Below are 21,326 nucleotides of genomic sequence, written 5' to 3'. Positions count from 1 at the left end.
AAGAGGCCATGTACAGTACTCCAATCCACGCCTCTGTGACCCCTCAGACACACCAGGAGCAAGCTTTACTCACTTGCTAGGTGTTTCTTATCCAGATGAAGTTGACATCTCAGGATTGACAGTCAGTTTCCTCTGTGTTGAAGTCGTTTGTGAACATTTCAGAGAGATTGCACCTAAGTCTTAAGGAAAGACTGATGTTTACACCGTGATCGTGGAACATAATTCATGAAGGTCAGGACCACTGAGGAGTGCTGGTAACACTTCCCCTTTCAGCAGGCCTACTGGTTTCTTTAGTTCTTGGTGAAACAGGAGGAAGCTATGAGCACATTTTAGTGACTTACCCATTGACACATGTCGGAACCCAAAGAGCTGCTAGAATTTTGTGGCTGATGCTTTCATGATGAGAAAATTTAAAAAATCCTTACTCCTTTCAGCCATGATACACTTGGTCTTGAAAGATGTCAGAAAGATGTTTAGAGAAATTTTAATTTTTCAGCTTCAGCATCATGATAACAATCACAAAAACAAGGACTCCCACCCAGGTCAGTGAGACCAAAGCATGATGCTGAGAGTACAGGATAATACTAACATGAATTCAAAAAAAAGTTTCAAAACACAAGTGTAAACTATTTAGGAAAAAACCCGAAAGCACCACATATGAAAATACCACTAATGCAGCTAAAACCACAGCCAGAGATAGGTTTATACTTTTATGCTTCTACTTAAGAATAAGAATACATGTGAAGAAAGCCACCAAATGTCTAAACGAAGAGTTTAAGAAAATGAGCAGCAAAACAAAAGCAAGAAAAAGAGACAACAAAAAATACAAAGATTAAAAAGTGTATTCAAAAATCAACAAAACGATGTAATTTGCAAATAAACTCATGAGCTGGTCCTTGAGTGGGGGTATAATAGACAGACCTCTGGAAATGCACTCAAGGAGGAAAAAGGGGGAAAGCAAATAGCTAATACATGAAAAGTTTTTATAGTTTGTAAAACTTCCCCATTCCTTGACACTCTTGGTTCCTGAATGAATTCTACGTGTAACATATTTGTATCTTTATTTTGCTAATGATTAAACTAAGATAAAGAATTGAGGTTACTTATTACAGACAAACAACTAGTCCGTAGTAAAATTATTATTTGAACCCAAATCTAATTTTATTGAATATTTTTCCAATAATCTCATATCATCCTTTCAGGGTGAGTATAAAAATGGAAGAATGAAAGTTTAATATCTCTGTATTGGCTTCCTGGGGCTGCTATGACAAATCACCACAAATCATGCAGCTTAGAAACATGGACACTTACTTCCTGACAATTTTGCCATTTATGGGACTGAAATCAAGGTGTCACAAGGCCATGCTGCCTCTGAAGGCTCTAGGGGAGAATCTTCCCTTGTCTTTTTCTAGACTTTGGTGATTGCTGGTGTTATGGCTTGTGGCTAGATATCCCTGCCAAGCCTCATGTGGTCATAGCAGGGCTTTTTCAGAGGTGGCTGGATGTAGTGTGTGGATCTAATGTGTGTGTGATTTAAAGTGTGTGGGATTAAGTGTGATGCTGAGATTAAGTATATGATGCTGAGATTAAGGGTGTGATTCTGGGATCAAGGGTGTGTGATTATTAAATTAGTCCAGTGATTGGTTTGGCATAGTTCTTGGTGTGGACAATGGAAGGCGCCCCTGGATGTGAGCACTACCTGCCCTAAGGGTCTGGATAAAATATAAGGGACAGAAAGAGACTGCTGTCTTCGCTTGCTGCTTTGTTCTGTTGCTGCTGCTTTGCTGCCTTCTGCCTGCCATGAACTATTTCTCTCCTGTGATGCTCCTCTGCCATGCTGCCCTGCCTTGGAGCCAGCCAATTATGGACTGAAACCTCTACAAACTGTGAGCTAAATAAACCTTTCCTCTTTTAACTTTGGATGTCGAGTATTTTGTCTCAGCAATGAGAAAAGTAACCAAGACAGCTGGCAGTTCTTGGCATTCTGCAGCTCATGGCCAGTCCATGCCTCTGTCCTCACCTGGTATTTCCTGTGTGGTACCAATTTGTCTTGTCTTTGCACACATCTCCTCTATCTTCTCCACTTGCAAGGACAGTGGTCATTGGATTACAGCACCCTAACACAGTGGAACCCCATCTTATTTAATTATGCTGGCAATGACTATTTCCAATGACAATACATTCTAAGGTTCTAGGCAGACATAGCTTTTGGAGAGACATTGTTAACCCTATGCAATGTCTTTGTTTCCTGTGATTGTGGTTTTAACAGTCTATCCCACACCACCCACCTAGTGAACTGTATATGCCTCCTGCTGGGGAGGCAATAATTTACCCATGTGCACAGTGGACCAGATGCTTGATTTGATGGCCTTCAACACAGAAAGGAAAAGGCTTTTGAGATTTTAGGCTGCAATGTTGGAGTTTACTAAAATGGGGACAAGGTGGGAGTAGGTGTCCTGTGCTCTAGAACAAGCTGAGAAGTGTTCAGACTCAGGCACTTGGTGAGGGAGGTAAAGTAGGACAAGTTCAGAAGATACTAGCCCAGATCCTGAAATCTTCTGAGTGCAATTAAGGGCACTATTGGAATGGCCGTTACAGTCCCAGCTATGTGCCTGGGGCGAGGCAAGTGGAAGGGCATGAAAATGCTCTTCTGAAACTTGAAGGTCTACCAACCAAAGGAGCGGGGTTCGCTGACTGTGTCTCTAGGTAGAAGGAAAACAACCAGTGTGTAAAAAGCGACAGAAATTTCTATTTCTGATTTGCTAACAGAAGGCCTTTAGGGCCTAGGAATGTCTGAAGACTTCACTAGGATTGCAGGACCTTGGCATCTGCATGTGTGCAAGTTTTGTCCTGGAAGCAGCTGCAGCTGCTAAGCAATGCCTTGTACTGGAAGGGCTGGAGAGAGAGGGGAGCGAAGGGTGGCTGTTAGTGGATTTTATTCCTTGCTGACCTCTCCAAACTAGTCACAGATAGAGGTCTCTATTCAAAGATTGGGGAAACACATACTTAAAAATCAATCACCTTCTGCTTACTTACACAGTGTTTCTCAATTTCAACACGGGGGTTTGCATAAAATTAAATTACTTTTATGGGCAGATACTGTGCTGTGGCCTAACAATGCAAGGTTGAAAAAGACATGGGTCCCTATTCCAAAGGGCTCACAGAGAGTGGGAGAGATGTAATGGCAAATAGAGGAAACCTCTATGACCATGTAAGAATTAGGTGTCCAGGATAAGATAAATATATGAAGGGGTCCAAGAAATGCAGGGAGCAGAAAGAAGGAGAGGAGAAGGGGATAAAAAGGAATTAAGAAATGTCATGTTCCTGTGCTTGCTCTGATGAATGAAATCATTATGTACTAATTAAAAAAAAAGAATTGGGTGTGCAATAAATAATTGAGTCACTGAGTGAGTTTCTTCACAGAATATTTTTGCTGCAGTCCTAATGGGGACATCCTCGTGGGCTGAGCTACTGTCCTGATTTCCCCAGGAGCAGCAGTTTCTCAGGACGTGATTCTTTCTGTGCTAAAACCAAGAAAGTCCCGACAAACTGAGACATCTTGGTCACACTGATTTACAGGCTTAAAAAAAGGAAGAAAGACATAAAAGCATCGCTGGTAACAGCAGCAACAACAGTTACGGGAGCTAAACAAGGGGACACATATGGGCCCTGAGGGGAAGCCCCGGGGAAGGCCTTCGGGTTCAGTAATGCTTACCACTGCATTCCCTACACCCAGCACCAAACACCCAGCAGTGTTTGACACAGAGTTGGAACTCAATACATATTAGCCAAATACATGAATTAATTAATGTACGTCCGAAAGCATTTGAGCTGAGGCTCAAAGGCTATGTAGTATTTTGATCATAGAAGAAAGAGGTGTATGTGGGAAAATGGCAAAAATAGAGAACTCCAGTGTAGTGATTGGTAAATATGATATTGAGTGGAATCTGGCCTTTTCCTGTGGCTGTTAATATCTTTCTTGGCTGAGGCCCTTGAAACAATAAGTCTATTATATTTCCTCTCTTCTTTTCTCCGTCCTGGAGACCCTCCCCCACCCTCCTTTTTGCTTCCGCCCCTTTTGTCTATTGGAACAGATAATATTATCTACAGAAGAGTTGCTACTGGACTCTTTCAGGGAAACCTAGGTGGCAGACACTCTGTCCAGGAGAGCATTCTGCTTAGGAATGTGCTGAGAGGCAGGTGCAGTCAGGAGGGTGAGAACCGGCCAAAAAAGGACAAAGAACTGGGTGGTGTGGACCAGCAGGAGAAAGGCAAGGGGGAGGCCACTAGGGGCCAGCTGGAGATGGGGTCCCCTGCTGAGTCACAGTGCATTGTGCACCAACCTGCCTTGGGCTGCACAGGTGTTTCCTGCTGGATTCCCATCACAGAGGACAGAGAGCAAGGGAGAGGGAAGTAAGGGGGAAGAAGGGTTTATGCAGCAACTGCCCTGTGCCAAGCAAGCACCGTTGAGTGCTTTTTTATATGCACTCTCCACACGCATATTTTGAAAGAAGGTGTTATTATCTTCATCTTACACATGAAGAAACAGAGAATAAAAGACTCGGTAACTTTCCCAAGATGTTAATTCATAGCTGTTCCAAACCACATTTGAACCTGGTTCTGCCTGGCTTTACCGAGGTGGTTTCCAACTTCCCATCTTCCTTTTACATCTCAGCTGATGAAAGCAGAACTCTCACATCCTCTTCCCTCTTCGTGGCAGTGGAGCCTTCCAACACTCCTTCAGGGGACCTGGAGCACCCTGCCTGGTATCTCCTTAACATTAAACATGTTATTTGGACCTGGACAAAGCCCTCAAACTCCATGATGATCTCTAACTTTCACCTCGAGATGCTATGGTTTGGGTCTCGAATGTCCTCTTAGGTCCCCATTTGGCCCATGGGATGTCCCTGTCCAAGCTTGGTCCCCAGTCTGTGAGTGTATTGGAAGGTGGTGGAACTCTTTGGAGATGGGGCCTAGTGGAAGGAGTTAGGACACTGGGGGGATGACTTTGAAGGGAAAACTGGGATCCTGGTCCATTCCCTTTCTTTTTGCTTCCCAGATGCCATGAGTGTGTAGGTCTACCCTACCCTAGGCTCCTGGCACGATGTTCTGTCTGTCCCAGGCTCAACACAGTGCAGTCGAGAGACCATGGACTGAAACCTCAGAACCATGAGTCTCCTTGTAAGTCAATATATCTTGGGAATTTGTTAAGGCATTGGAAAGATGAACATACTATACTAGGAAGATGTGCTTCTTAGAAAGGTGTAGTTACCCACAGGAGGAAGTCCAAGGAATCTTATGACCCCAGCTAGCCAAACTGTCTTTCTCTTAGTGTTTGTGGCCCTGGCTTATTAGCAGAACAGAGAGGAAATGTAGGCATGGAAATTCCAGTCCAGGCTATGGTGTTCCCTAGCTGTGTGTTCCAAGTCCCTGTACTTCTCAGGTCTCAGTTACATTATCTCCAAGACTGATGCATTGTACTTCATCTGCTTAACTCAGAAAAATATCCTGAGAGATTATCTTGAGTGTAGTAATAAATCTTAACCCCAAGAGTATAAGGCTTACAAGGTGTGTTAATTTTAAACCTTTGGAGGGGCATAGTGGGTGTAAGTAAAATATAAAATGTTGTAACTTGTTGTTGGTTAGTAGGTTAAAGTAAAAGAAATCTAAACACAGCACAGCTCAAGCCAGAAAGGGGATTTTATGGCTGAGATAAGCAAGGACGGGTCAGCTGTGTACAGAGCCAGTCTCAGCCTCTGGTACTGCCAGCTTCTGTGTCCATCTGTGGCCACTGCCTTACAGCCTGCGGATCTTACTCTCTGTTCATCTTCATGAGCTTCCTACATGCTGAGCTGCATGATCACCAAAGCTCCAGGATGATCTCCCACCTTGTAGGGTCCTTTAAGGTTCATGAACTGTATCTTATACATAGATAGTATGCAGTGATATATGTATAGTTCAGACTTATATTTCTATAGTTTATGATCAGAGAGAACAAAAGTTTCTTCCTGCAGTTTGAGATAAAAAAGTCCCATGGAAGCTTTGTCTGTCCTGGCTGGGTCCTATGTGTGCCCTGGATGACCACCAGGGCACGGGGTGGGTATTGTCATTGGCCCATGTGGTCTCAGCAGAGCAGAAAGCACAGGCATCCTTGTGTTCACAACAGTGGAATCTAAACGGGAACACATACATGATACTTCCGTGAGCTTCTGGTTCCTCAGTGCTCCAGCACTGGGGATGCAGGCCCATCTGGGGTGTAACGAAGCCCATCGCCTTGATTGGGAAGTCTCAGCTGTCCTTGCTCAGTTTAGCTTGGCGAGGTGGAATGTGAAGAACAGGGACCCACTTACTTTGCTGAGGTTTGTGTAGAGAATGGCGTGAAATGAGCTGGCTGGTAGGTGAGCTCCGAGCCTGTGTAGAGACCTTCAGTGTAGCAGGGGATGGAAACAGAGCAAGGTTCTGTGCTGCACAAGGGGGATACAGAGCCCCCAGCAGAGTGTAACAGAGCCTGAAGGACGCACGGATGCACCTCGAGGATGTGCCACAGCAGGAGGAAGGCCTTCCAGGGAGAGGTCCGGTGTGGAGAAAGAGCACACTGGAGGAAGTGAGAGAAGGCCCTCATGTCCTGTGTATAGAACAAGGGGCAGTGGCCCCTGGAGAGGAGGCAGGCGGGGGCCACCTCCGGTCACCTTGAGAAACACTCCAATGCGAGGCCCACAGTGGACACACACAGCACTCCCTCCCCCATCTCTGGCCAGGCTGGTCTGTGATTTTACCCAACGCCTGCCATTTGTTGTCCCCTTTAAGACCAAACCTGGGCAGGGAGCCTTAGGAACTGGGAAATTGTTGCAGTGTGATTTCCCCGCTTTCAAAAGAGCTCAGCCCTGCTGCTAATAAGAATTATTATTAGTAGTAATCATCACTTTTGACATCTCCATTGCCACAGAGCGTGTCAACCTTCAAAGCTCCATGCAGCAATAATTACCCACCCTGGCTCTCCTATGAAACAGGTAAATAGGGGTCGGAGGGCAGGACAGGAGCCATAAAGTCCTGAAAATCGCACTCCCACTCTTTGGCCCCGAGCAGAAAAAGGAATGTGCAAGGAAGGAGAAGCCCCTCTGCCTGGGGGCTGTGGGGGGTGATGACTGAGGCCTCCCAGGTGTGCAGAGAAGCTTAATTAGAGGCTCCAGGTGCAGGTTTCTGAGCACCTCTCCTCCAGGTTCGGACTGCCCTGGAGGCAGACAGCACAGCCGGAACACAGTGGCCCAGCTGGAGGAAAGACAGGAAGGGGAGAGAACACATCCCAGGAGATGGCACTTGTCTGCCTTATAGAGGGCTGGGCTGGGCCAGACTGTTCCTCTCTTGTGGGGTGGGCACTAATTCGACTCCGAGGGTCAGCTCTGATGTCACTCTGTCTTACTGCTCCCTAAAGTACCTTACAGGTCCCGGAGCCTTCGGTCTTCTGTGGCCCAGGTTTTTGTTTTCTTTTAGATCAGACCTGTAGTTTGTTTTCAAGCCTCACCCCTGTGCTTTCCTCCCCTGCACTCAGGAAGCATTCACTGTGGAGTGCTGGCAGTGGGGCGACAGGGAGGGGTGACAGGGCTTCCAACTCTATGGCTTGCGGGGAAGTTGAGTGACCCTTGGGGCAGTGTGCTTTGAGAGAGGGAAGCAGAGTGACAATGGGACCCCCAGGGAACCCCGCCCCAGGTTGGAGGAGACCACAGATTCCTCCTAGAGGGCTGAGCCAGCCTTGTTCAAGCTCTTCCCTGGAAAAGAAGCCTCTCCCAGCACCTGTCTGGGTGTACCACTGCCTTCTCCTGTTGAATCTGCAGCTCTGAATGCCTGCCCAATCCTACCAGTGACAGCGAACCTTTGGGAGCTCTCAGTGGTAACAAACAGCTCACTTCGGCATGTGTGCTGCAGGTTCATCACACTGTTAGGCACTTCCCCTCAGCTCTGGTGCTTGGGACATCTCTTCAGGTGTGAAGTTTTGTGTTCCGAATGACAGGACCAATAGCAATAATTATAATCCCTTACCTTGTAGAACACTTTGCAGTTTGCCAAGCATATTCACAGCCACCACCCCAGGGAGTTTGGCGTTTACAGGCTGGACCAGGTAAAGCCAGCTCAAGCTGTCCCCTCCCTGCCTCTGGGTCCTGAGCCTTCTCCTCCCATGTTCCTGCTCCAGTGGGGAAGGGAGAGAAGAGTAACCGCAACCAGCTGTCTGCCTGCCGAGTACTTCCCATACATCATGCAGTGGAATCATATATAAGCCCACTGAGAGGGCCTCATTCGGTCCCCTTACCCTTCGAAAATAGAAGCCTTGAGGCGAGAAGTCATTCGGGCAACACTCCAAGGCCCAGAGGGAACGGAGCAGGCTTTCTCCCGACACAGGCTCTCCTCCTAGCCGGCCATGCCTGGCACTTGCGCTCCTTGGTATTTATCTTGGCACTTATTTGTCCATGTCAGGAACACAGGAGGGGCTTAGCAAAAGTCTTCTGTCTTATATGGGGCATGCAGAGAGTAGGGAAAGGATTTCATCCCTGGCACCCTGGCCCTGGGCATGGAAGGAGTCCTAGGCCCTGCCTGGGCATCTGTTCTTTTTTCCCCTGGACTGTCTCCAGTGAGGGGCAGGATGGGAAAATGCTGAGCAGGGATTGTTCCTTCCTTTCCCCAACGCTCCAGCCCTGAATGTTGCTGGAGGTGGCTGCCCAGCACCCCGGGAATAGCTGTGCCCTCCGGGAGCTGCTATGTCCCCCAGAGCCAGCGGTGTGTAGCGCAGATTGACCTCTGCTCCCTGCTTTCCCAGCCTCCTCGAAGATCAGATCAGCGCTTCTGGGTCCATTTCACAGCCTTTGGGTCTCAAGGGTCACAGCTTGCTTTCTTATTTACCCATGGGTCCTCTGGCTGAATTCAGCTGCAGCCACCCTCTGGGCCAGGTGGCTGTGGGTCTCAGGGTGTTGAATAGCCGCTGCCCACAATAGAGACGGTGGGTGGAAGGAAGTCAGGTTTGCCTGAGCTCCGAGGAGGAGCACTCCCACAAGCCAGGTTGGGCGCATGGGCTCGGTCTTGGGAATGCCCAGGTCCCAGGCAGAGACCATGGCAGGCAATTCCATGAGAGACGGTACCCTCCACCTGCTGTCCGGTGCATAGGTGTGGAATGGCTCCTGTGAGGTGGCCACAGCAAGGGGATAGTGCATGTGCAGCTTGTTTGGCTCGGGTCCTCATCTGTGAGCAGCTGTGTCCCCGGACTAGTGTCCCAGAGCCTGGCTACAGTCTCCTTTTTGTTTTCTTTGAACTTGTTCCATTTTGATGCTGTCCTTCAGCTAGCAGAGCTGGCCTGGTGCTGAGGGGCCTGCTGCTCAGTATTACACTGGACCTGGTCTGGAGCTAGTCCTTGGCACTTTTTAGCTAGGAGCTGAGGCAAGTTTCCCTGAGCTTGGTTTCCTTACCTGTAAAAGGGAGGGCTGACGTTCCCCATCAGCTCCTTGAGGGTGTAGTTGCAGCAGAGCCTGGCCCGATAGGTATCAGCATTCAGCAGACATTAGTATGGCCGCATCCACAGTGTAGGGCTGAGAACTGCACACAGGCTGACCCCGGGAGCCTGGCTGGAGCTGGGTGGCTGCCCCAGGTCCGGACTCTGGCCTTGTCAGTGGTCGAGGACCCCTAGCCTTTTGGCAGGCGCTCCCTGTGCTGAGTCACCAGCTGTCTTTGGCTTCTCTGTCAAGGTGGCTACTGAGTCACACACATCTCCTGGCCATTCCCTGGAGCCTTTGGTGTGGCAGGGCCTTGTCCAGGGCCTGACATTTAGGCTTGTGAAATTCCACTGTGGGTACAGTTAGCCCATCCTTCAAACCTGTCTGGACTCTGTGTTCTGCCTCCTAACATTTGCTTGCCTGTTTCCTAACAGGATTTCCTCCCAACCCAAACCATTTAAGAGAGCAGAGGAGCTTTTTGAAAATGTTGTTTTCCTCATACTCCTCTCCTATTCAGAATGCTTCCATGACTACTGATGCATGAAGCTCAAACTCCTTCTCTGATACAAGATGCCTATGATCTAACACCAACCTACTTTTCAGACTGTTTTATTTTCTTTTCCATGCTCCAGTGGGGATAGAAATCATTTCTGTATCAGAATTTTTGAGGGGATTATTGAATTCATCCTGGACAAGCATTTAGAACATGGCTTTCAGGAATTTGAGGAGTCTGAGATCTTATACCAAACTGGTTGGTCCTGGCTGCTGGGTTGGAGAACAAGGGTCCTTCACCCAGTGCAATGGCACAGACAGAGTATCAGCCAGTGCTTCCTTAGCCCTGAGCCTCAGTTCCCAGTGGGCTAAGAGGATCAGACAACACCTGCTATCTGTGGGGTGCATATGGAGAGAGTTTGGTTTAATTTCTAACGTTAACTTTTTAGCATTTGGATCTGGAAGGTCCCCAGAGGCCAGTATGTTTAATGTTTGGTGCTCAGGGTGGTGCCACTGGGACATGACAGAACCTTGGAGAGGAGGGAGGTCTTTTTGCCATGGCCAAAGATCTCAAAGATGAACTTTGGGTGGCTCCCTGGGTCCCCCTCGCTCTTCCTTTGCTTCCTGACTGTGAAGTGAGAGACTTTGCTCCACCACACACTCTTTACCATTGCCATCTTCATCTGCTCCAGGGCCCTAAAAGCGGTAGGCCCACCCAGTGGTGGACCATGGGCCAAAATAAACCCATTCTCTTCATAAGTTGATCTCAGCTCTGAGGTTGTAGTCACAGAAAACTAACCACCACAGATGCCCGGAGAACTGGTAATTGCTTCTGGGTGTGTCTCTGAGGCCTTTTCCAGAGATGACAGCCACGTGGGTCCCAGTAACCTGGGAAAACTGTATGGAACAAAAAGAGGTCCCATTCTTCTGAAGCGAGGTGTGTGTGTGGGGGGGTGTTTTCTGTTGCTGCCACCCACAGACCTTGGCCCTTGAATGTGAACAGCAGTAGCAGCTCCATGAGCCCCATCCTGGGCCGGGTTTTACACCATTGGCTTCTTTTGTTCTAAGGTTTTCCATCTCTGTGATTGAGCAAATACTGATTTCTCAGGCTCTTTAGCCTGCCGATGGCCACTGAGGGACTTCTCTGCCTCTGAGCATGTGTACAGTGTAATAAATCTGTTCTTCTGTTTGTCTGGAGGACCCTAACTCGTGCTGAGAGGAATGCTGAGCACAAGGGGGCCGTAAGTAAACTCGTGCTCTGTGCTAGAGGGAGACAGTATCTCCTTCTGTTCCTGTTTCTGGTTTTTGGTTTTTGAGACAGTCTTGCTAGGTAGTCCAGGCTGGCCTTGAACTCATGGCAGTCCTCCTGCTTCAGTGTCCTGAATGCTGGGATTACTGGTGTGTACCACCACGGCCAACTTCCCCCTCATATAAACATCCTTGAAAAGGTAGGAGCAGAGGCATTCAGTCCTCTGATGATGAAATGTACAGCAACACTCGGTGTCTGTGGGGAGCTGCCTCCCTAGAGGGCCAGGGGTGCCGGAAGCACCATGTGAGCTTTGGCCCCCGTAAGGATGGTGGTGCTGTGTGTGCTTAGTTTCTCTTCTCGTGGACTCTTCCTTTAACATGATCCATGAGCATGACTTCTGCCTCTACTTAGAAAGTCTCCCTATCTCCTCAACTTCTAGCTCTGTCTGAAATCTCCACTTCTGCCCCATTTCTTCCACAAATCTCTCCTGACCCCTCAGTTCAAGTGAACCCCCCCTCTAGGCTTCATGGTGCTATTTGCAGGAAGCAATATGGAATCCCTCCTTCAGACCCCTGTAAGGCCTGTAGCTCAAGTGCTGTTCATTTCCCTTCAGAGGAATCCCCCTTCCCCTTGTTTATCAGCTCCGATGCCTTCTGCAGAAAGTGGTCCTGGTCTCTTCCATGAGCCCAGATTAGGAGGGACATTCATTTTTGTGGTATGGGGTGACCTCCAGGTGACATTTCTTGCCTCCCCTTCTCTCTTGACTCGGAGGTTCTGGAGAGCCCTTGTGGGTCTCAGCACCTGTCACGGTGCAGGGTGCAGAGAGGCATTTAATTAGCATTTACAAGCAAATAAATAATTACATGAACATAAGAATACTCTTGTCATGAATTCATGCAAATTGACATGTCTGACCTTAGCAGAAGCCCCAGAGCAGGCCTGGTGCATGCAGACCTTCATTAGGTACTTAGCATCTGGGGACCCGGGAGCAGATACACAACTGGCCCTTACACTCTGTCACATATGTCAAACTCCACACTGCCGGAGGATGTCTGTGAGCCCAAGTGGACCACTGTTTAAGAATGTTTACATTGTTACAAGCACTACTCATTTGGACTTTACAGAAGGGAAAATTCTAGTAAGCCCTTTTGCAGCAATTTAAAAGCCATGAACTCCATGTTCCTTGAACTCAGTAAATAGCACACTCATTTCATCCTTAATAGTTTACAAAATCAACACCAGCTTAAATTAATGGTCACTTGTCACTTACACAGCAAGTTTCAAATTGCAAATGCCTTTTACAGTGGCCTTTGAAGGTGGGTATTGGAAAGAGCTACAGAACAGCACTCCCAGTTTTCCATAATATGATAAAATTAGACCAAAGATTGAAAAATTTGGAAACTCAAGCTAAATGAGCCCTCTTGACAGTTGGGGAGGCAGAGAGCACAGTGATTCAGAGGAGCCTGCATTGGAGTTCTGCTTCTCTTAATTACTTTCTGGACCTCAGTTTCTTCGTTTGTGTCAGGGGAATTCAGTGAAGTATTTAAAACACACAGCGTGTGAGCTCTTAACTAATAGCCAGTAGGTATTCAAGAGATGGAAGCAACTGTTTCTAGACCTCTTCCTGCTGGTCTGGTACTTAGCTCTGGATGAATGGCTGTCTCGATTTTGATTTTTGAGGACTCCTTGGGCAGGATTGATAGAGCGAGGGCCAAGCAGGGCTCCATCAACTGAAAACCGCAACCTGGAAATGAACTTTCCTAATCAGCACAGCAGAATTCCAACAGCTGGTTCTACTTTGGAATCAATTGGAACCTCCTGGGCCCCTTGCTCTTTTTCTGCGACCAGCAAATGCCATCCCGAGGCTGAGATTTAGAAATTTGCCACACTGTATCCGAAACAGATCTCTGTGCTCCAGGTCAAGATCCCCAGTGAGGCCCCGGCCCTGGGATGGCCACAGCCTGCTGGGTGGCCTCCTGCTTGAGGTCAGGGATCCTGCAGCACCACCAAGCGCGGTCCTGTCCCTGGCTGCCGGCCTGTCACCGCCCAGATTTCCATTTCCAAGAGTGAGTCACGTTCGGATGTGGACAGCACGTTAAATAACAATTTTTAGGATATGAGTGTTAGATCGCGGCAGCAAGAATGCCTTTGATTTGGAAAGGAACTGCTTCCTAAATGCCTGCCTTGTCATTGGCATCTGCCCACATTGCTGGTGGGCCCCCGAGTGTCCCCAGGCCCTCCCAAGTGGCCAGTGTTACCCTGGGTGGTGTAGGTACCGAAGGCTGTTGGTCAAATGGCTGTTCTCACCAGCACCGGGGCTCAGTGAGCCATTAGATGGAAGAACTGCCGGTTGGGAGTGAAGACCGAACTTTGAGTTTCTTACCTGTGTGGCCCCAGGCAGATCTCTCACCCTGTCGGAACTTCTGTTTCTCATCTGAAGAATGAAGAGCAAGCTATCTCTCAGGATCAATGTTAGAAAATGCAAGAAAAGAGTAGAAAGGCAGATAAAGAGGCATTTTGAACACGTAGTATGTAATAGTCACTATCCTATATACTTTCAGACACATTCCCTTCTTCTGCCCTTTCTTTCAAGCTCAAAGTCTTATCAGGGTAGTTTGTAGAAGAGAAAACTGTTGTGTAAAGAATTAAGTGATTTGCTGGATACGTGGGATAGCTAAGGATTTCAACCCGTTTTTGCTATTAGAAAGGGCAGGGGTGATTGAAAAATACAGTGAATGTTTAAGTTCTAAAAATTCTTGTTAGAGTAAAAGACACATTGCCAAGGACAGTGTGAAAAGTGTTTTTGAAGTGAAGGGAAATATTTTGAGGTGGATTAATGGCAACTTATTTTACTGCAATACATTTTCTTGTTTCTACATTCACCATATGTTTTGATCACCCTGCATGTATAATTGTTTCCTTTCTTCTTGATGTTGCTGATAGTACGGAACTCAGGCCAGGTGAGGTCTTGAACTAAGAATGGGGAAGGTCTTCAGGTGCCCAGGGTACCCAGGGGCTGAGGACAGGGTGAGGTGGCCCACTGATCCCTGCTTCGGTACCAAGGACCCTCACTGGTGAGTAGGGATGGTACCTCCCCAAGGCAGAGGTCCCAGGCCCATATTATAAATGGGCATTGGACACCTGAGATGCTCACTCCCACAGCCTTAACCTCCAAACCCCACTGCAAAACTGCCAGAAACACAGCAAGGGTACAAAAAGCCATGATGCTGTCCCTAGACCTGCATTCTGGAGAAAAAGCCCGGACCAGGACCTTTGCTCCACATAGAAGCCTGATTGGCTGCAGGTGTCTGGAAGCCGGGGTCACACTTCCAGGCCTTCGAAAAGACCTGCTGAGGGCCACTTTGGAGCTGGCCTTCCCAGGAATCAGATGTGCAACAGTGAAGGGACAGAAGTCACCACTGCCCGCCTGGCGCTTATGGTCTAATGGGGGTGCGTGCGGGGGCCTTAGTTTTCTATGTTGGCCTTCATAGATGCCACACACTGGGTGGCTTTAAAGGACACACATTTGTTGTCTCGCTGCTCGACACCAGAAGACGGTTGTCAGGGTGTGGGCAGGGCTGGTCCAGTCTGGAGGCACTGAGGGAGAATCTCTGCTCTCTGACTTCCTCCTGGCTTCGGGTGGAGTCCCTGTCTTGCAGAAACCCACTTTGGTCTCTCTCCCTCCGTCCCCTCTTCCCCTCTCCTCTGTGTGTCTATCCCCTGCTCTCTTCTAATAAGGACGTGAGTCCCTGGATTTAGGACCCACTTGGGTCAGGGCTATCTCAGTTTGAGATCCTTCACAGAATCTTCCAGGAGCCTTTTCTAAGTAGTAGGATTCTGGCTGGACTCAGCTTTTGGGGTACTGCACTCAATGCTCTGCAAGGGGCAAGCATAAAATTGAACAAACAATTCTGTAGTTGCACATTGAATTTGGAAAGTCTCTGAACCTCAGATTCTTTATCTAGAAAAGTGAGAAGAATAAGGCCTAACTCATTAAGCTGAGGTAAGTATCTGATTGCTTGAGTGATATATGTAATTACTGACCAAATAAATGATGAAAACATCACTAGCATTTGTTGTATATAGAATTTCCTGCTCTACTGGTATCCAGTTTTCTTTTTCATTTATTCATCAAAGATGTGCTCAGGTTTTTCTGGAGGCACTGGGGACACTGCAGGGATGGATGAACGTTCGGCTCCCAGTTTACTCCCAGTTTACTCACTGTGGTGGTTCACTGTATGTGTCAGCTGGACCAAGCCACAGGGCACCCAGACATTTGGTCCAACACTGTTTCAAGAGTTTTGTGAGGGTTTTTGCATGGGATTAGCATTTACATTGGTAGGAGGAGTAAAGCAGCCTTTCCTGGTGTGGTAGGTCTCATCCAATCCTTTGAAGGCCCGACTAGAACAAGAAGCCTGAGTACTAGGGAATCCTTGGCCAGCAGATTTTGGGTTGGGATCACAGCTTCTCCTGTCTTTGGGCTGAAACTTGAAGTTTGGCTCTTCCTGGGTCTCCCAACTGCCAGCCTTTGGGTTGCAGCTGCAGCATCTGCTCTCTGGCTTCTCAGGCCCTTGACCTTGGCTGGATGTAACCATGAACTCTCCCAGGCATTTAGCTCACTGACTCCTCTACAGAGCTTGGGCCTTGCCTGCCTCTGTGAGCATGTGAGCTGATAAGGGATCATCCTCATAATAAATTCATTTCTCTCTGTCTGTACATCCCATTCTGTGCTCTGGAGAACCCTGACAAGAATAATCCTCACCATCATCTTTTTCTTGTTGGTGTTGATCCCGTACTTCTTCATCCATTCTTTTCATCCAAAAAAGTGTTGTTAATTAAACGGAATAGATCCTGTGGAACTCCCCACTGGACAGAGGAGGAAACTGGGCCGAGGGAGGAGTCCCTGTAACCATGATGGGTGGGGCTGATCCCTTTGTAAGGGACAGACCTTTTCTCCTCGTGGAGAGCCGAGTGGGGAGGCCTTGCTCACTAGGCTTTCTAAGCCTCCCTGACACAGGAGCCGACTTTCGATTACTATTACTATAGCTTGGTCTTTGTGCAGGGCAGAAAAATAATCACTCTCCTCTTTGAATTTTAAAATAGCATTGGTCATCAATTAGAAACCTCTTAGGATTCCCTTGGGGAGAAATCTGAGCCTGGTAAAATGTGGGCTAGGCCAGTCTTGTAAAATAATATATAAGCAAGATCTTCCAGAAAAGCCTGGACTAGACTTAAAAAAAAAGTCCAGATGAGTCACGGAGACTGAGGTTTGAAATGAGTTTGGAATTTATTAATTTTGGTCCCTTTCTTACACCGTCAGAACTCAAAGCACAGAGAGGGCTTATCAAGGCACACAGTTTAAGAGGAATGGACTTATTCCACATTATTGCCAGGTGCCATGATATCCAGTCCTTCTGTCACTACTTCATGCTAGTCTAGCAAGTGCAGACCACTCTCTTCTCCCGCTCCTGGGATAATTTCCCTCCAGTCCTGTGGAGTGGAAGTGGAGGAGTGCTGGAGAAAAGCTTCCTTTTCTCTCCATCTTTCAGGGCTGACAGATGATCCTCCGAAATGCAAGTTATCACCCAGGGCCCTGCATTTGGAAGAAGAATGTTTTGGAGTCAGACAGTCCTAGGTTTCAGTCCTAGCTCCTTGTTTGCTGAATCTGGGAAAGTGGGCACATTGCAGGAACACCTCCAATCTCCATTTTCTCATCTGTTAACCAGGCCGGGAACCTGGTCTTCTACTCAAATTTCTTCACTCAGATGTGCAGGCGGGGCACTCAGCACAATGCTGACAGGAAGTGCCAGGTGCTACTAGGGTGAAATCCCAGGTCACAGATGCATGGGGGAAGGGAGGCCAAGCCTGCTCATAGGTCTTTAAACTAAGTCCTCGTGCCTCCCCTCAGCAGTCACTGGTTGCAACCCCTGCTGCCTTACATTGTCTCCGCATTGCTATGGGAAGTCTCTTTTCTGGCCTGGTTTTCCTGTCTATGAAATGGGTCATGGGCAAGCAGGGAGTCCCTACCTCATGAGAGTTTGGGGACTCAGATGCGTGTGGAAGCACTTGGCACACTGAGTGGCAGAAACAAACATTCATCTTTTCACCTGCTGCGTGTTTATCAGGAAAAGCTGCGGTGTGTTGACGTTGTCCTTGGTGCTGAGAAAACATTAGTAAATACGATTCTGAGTCTTCTAGAACTTCGGAGTTAAGCACAGAAGAAATTTCAATATATTTACAAGCTAAGGTTACCATTATTTTAATGACCATTGTCCTCCGATCTCCTGGGATGGGGGAAGCCCTTGGATGGCAAAGACTGTGAATGTGAAGATAAACCAGGAAATGGCACGTAAAATATTCGGAGAGTCTATTTGTGCCACTCCCCTGGTTAGGGGCTGTTGGTGGCTCCAAGAATAAGATCCCAGTTTCTCAGCAGAGCATTTTCAGGTCCATCTTTGTCCAAAGACTCAGTCTCTGCCTCAGTGCTCAGCCCTCTGTGAATCTCTGTGCTCCAGCCCTGCACAACTCTGTTCACCTCCCTCATGCCTTGTGCCCTTCCACATGCTGTTCCTGTCACAGGGGATGCAGTTGTTCCTCCCTTTCTTCTCTACATTCAAAGCCCTTGGTGTCCCATGGGACACCATCTCTGCTCAAGGATCAGATGGCTGTGAGCCCAGTGGCCGCCTTCATGGAAGCTGCAGCCCCTACCTTCTACCTTGCCTGTGCTCTTGTTAGATGGAGCCCTCCTTATGCCGGTGACTCCATATCCCCAACACTCAGCACAGGCCCTGGGAGAGAGGAGGACTCACGGTATGTTTGTAGAGTGAATGAGTGAACATGTGAGTGAAGGTTGGTCATTCTTAGCTACTCTCTCAAGTCTCAGGTTGAATTCATTCATCAGTCATTGAAGGGGGTTGGGAAACAGAAATTGTTTCCTTGCCACTTCCAAGGTGGGGAGTTTGGTCTTCACCCAAGGCTTTTCAGAGCGGTTTGAATCTGTGGCTACCACAGGAGACAGGAGAAGCTGGAGGAGGGGGAATTTTGTGACACTTCTCTCTCCCAAGAGGGCTCAGAGGTGATCCTCAGCCCTGCCAACCTCAGGAGAAGAGAAGAAAGCCCACTTCTCCAGCTGTCTGTAACCCTAGAGTAGGGACTGCTGCTCTCTCTCCACGGACAGTGCTTATCGTTCGATTTCTCCAAGGATTGCCACAGTGTGACCCGAAGCATTTGTGCATGGGGAGAGGGAGGGGTGGGCTGCACACTTGGTTCTTCCACTTGCCAGCTTTGCAACTCGGTGACCTCTCTGAGCCCCCCTTTCTCCTCGGGGGGACACTCATCTCCCATCTGGGTGGAGGAGTGGGATGACATTGGTGCCACTTGGCCAGTGACATCTGGTCCTGTGAGGGGTCTCCCTTCCCCGGTGTGGGAGATTGGTCTGAATCTGCTTCTGCTTGTTACACAGACTGGCCAGCAGTGTGCGAGTCTGGGACCGAGTTGGTGACCTCCAGCAGCAGTGAGGGTGACAGCCGGGCTCCCGGGAGGCAGTGGCTGGTGTGGGCCAGGCACTGTCCTCACTTCTGTGCTGTGGCCCCGAGGGCACTGTGAGTCCCACGTTTAGGTGGGGAGCCTGAGGCCCAAGGAGGTGGCTGATTAATGAGAGCAGAGCTGTGGGCTCCAGAGCCCCAGGGCACGAGGACGGCCCCCCCCGCCCCCAGCTCCTCTTCAGGCGAAGGTTTGGTGAAGGGCAGGTTCACACCGAGCCACGCTGTCAGCGGAAAGCAGAGGAACTTCGTCTTCTGGGCGTCTGTGGGGGCCGCATGGTTCACCGCACAGGTACCCGGCCTCGGGGGGTCCTTCCCGTTTGCCATCTTCACCTCCTTCCCAGAGCCTCTGGGGCCGTGGGTCGAAGGCTGGAAACTCTCCTGTAACTCACCATGAGCACTGAGCCAGGGGCAGCAAGACACCTCCCCTGACTCAGGACGAGGGTCTTGGATATGAGGAAAATGGCAGTTTTATTAAATATTGATTTCCATGTGTAGAGCCTGTGTAAGTATAATAAATCGCACATTTTATCAAATGCAGCACCTTACAATTTACCAGTAACTTTCCATATGACACATTTGATGAAAATAATAATAATAATAATAATAATAATAAAATACCACAAGCCATTGAGAACCTGCTGAGTGTGAAATACTTTATTAGGCCATTAAAAAATGTCATTTGCTCTTCACAACAACGGGAGATGTATATTAATTTCTCTGGCTTACCGATAAGGGAGCAGGTTTTTTGTTTATCTTAATCAGTCTTTGTTACCACCCTTTCAGGTTGGTTCTCTCCAATGCTCGTAACAGAGGGGGCTTCAGTCCAGAGAGGTTAAGAAATGTGCCCAAGGTCACACAGTGAATCAAAGGCATGATTGGAACTTAAACCACATCTTCTGGACACAGAATTTTGGGTCAGGATTTTGCTGTGCGGTTCTTGAGGAACTCTTGGTGCAGTCAGAGATCCTTTGCATCTTGTAGAGGGGAAATGGCTCATCGCTGAGCTCCCAGCCTCAGTCTGCCCAGAGGGCATTTTGCTTAATAGCTGCACACGAGGACTTTGGAGCCAGCTCCCACTTAGCACAGGGTAGGATGCAAGAGTTTGCAGGGCACAGGGCTATTGTCATTTTCATTGCGGGTGTTCAGCAGTGGGGTTTTGAGTCCAGACCTAGTACCTGATGCTTGAGTGTGTTGTGCTTTTCTGCAGTCTGCTGCCTGGACCACAGGACTCTCCTGCCATCTTACACCATGCCACTTCACCAAAAGGCCTCTGAGGATCTGCAAGAAGATTGCCCTTGGCAGGAAGCCCCTCCAAGTGGATGTCGCCCGCAGAGACCCTTGGAGTGGAGAGCAGCCCTGACTCACACTGAGCTGTCCTGTCCTGTCTGGGGAGCCACCCCGCCCCCCCTTGCTTCTGGCACAGACCCCAGCTGCAGCCCTCAGAGTCCAGGCTGCAGAATTACTCACTCTCTGATGCTTCCCCTGGCATCTGCCGGAGGCCAGGAAGTGGGCTCTGTAGCTGCTCTTTCTCACTCAGCTTTTTCCCTGTCTCCTTTCTTGGCTGGGGCCAGTGCTGATTTCGCTCCCACTTCCTCCAAGAGAGCGTTGGCATCCAGCCAGAGGGGACTCTGTGCCCGAGCGAGCGCAGGGAGAAGTCCACGCCAGCCCGGCTGCCTGGCGCGGTGACTCCTTTCCCCACTGTCTCGTTCTTGGTCCCCAGAAGCTGCCTCACGTCCCTGTCCACCCCAGCTCAAAAGCTGCAGGAGGCCGGGACCAGTTTGAAGGAGCTCCCTGCTGTGTGCGTGTTGTTTCATTTTGACCTTCAGCAACCTTCTTGTCCCTGTCCCTGTCTTACGAAACCACAGCTCAGTGATGGCGATGCTCATTCAAGGTCCCGAAGAGCCACCATGTGGACCCCATTGAGTGCATTGGTCTAGTGACTGAGCCAGGGTCAGCGAGCTGCGCCTGCCTCTTTCTAGTTCCCTTTTTGCTCTCTGTTCCTTTGTCACTTTTCCCCAGGCCACCTTCCAAGGTCTCAGGTTTTCCAAAGGGGTAAATGACATAACAGATAGCCATGCATGTAGCACCTGCTCAATAAACACATACTAAATCTGCATGTGGTTATGCGCTGCAGGAGTGTTTGCTTTTTAAAAAAGATTTTTGGAAAAGGTAATACTCTCCAGTACCATTTCGAGGTCTCTGGTGGAACATTCCTTTCCTTCCCTCCTTCCCTCCTCCCCTTGCTTCCTGACCTCCTTCCTCCCTCTATTCTCTCTTTTAAAACAAACACCAGCCCTAGCCTAAATGTTCACTGATTTAACCCTCACTGTCACTGCAGGATGTATGATTATTAAGAACATCCCATTCTGTAGATAAATATGCGGGCACAGAGCGGCCTGGCCATCCGCCCAGGCACACAGTTTGGAGGTGGGCAGCTGGGGTCTTCAGTCACTGCCACTTCCGCTCTCCAGGCAGGGATGGCTTCCTTCAGCCACTGTAGCCCTTGCAGCCACCACCCAATACTGCAGTTTTCAAAGTGCATTTGCGTCTCCCTGCATCTGACTC

General features: G+C 48.7%; 1 long non-coding RNA gene across 1 annotated transcript in view; it reads left to right on the top strand.

Annotated features, from left to right (window-relative positions):
- LOC110346677 (uncharacterized) overlaps positions 1-20,836 on the top strand; it is a 35,962-nt gene extending 15,126 nt beyond the window's left edge. Inside the window, exon 4 of the long non-coding RNA XR_002390864.2 lies at positions 19,969-20,836. This is a non-coding gene — a long non-coding RNA (uncharacterized LOC110346677). The remainder of the gene's footprint in view (positions 1-19,968) is intronic.
- The last annotated feature ends 490 nt before the right edge of the window (positions 20,837-21,326 follow it).

Source organism: Heterocephalus glaber, unplaced genomic scaffold, assembly GCF_053883595.1.
Source record: "Heterocephalus glaber isolate CG9 unplaced genomic scaffold, H.glaber_assembly_v1.0 deba00001447, whole genome shotgun sequence".
Taxonomy (NCBI): Eukaryota; Metazoa; Chordata; class Mammalia; order Rodentia; family Bathyergidae; genus Heterocephalus; species Heterocephalus glaber.
The sequence above is the reverse complement of the archived record's forward strand: the minus strand, read 5'-3'. Positions and strand labels throughout refer to the sequence as shown.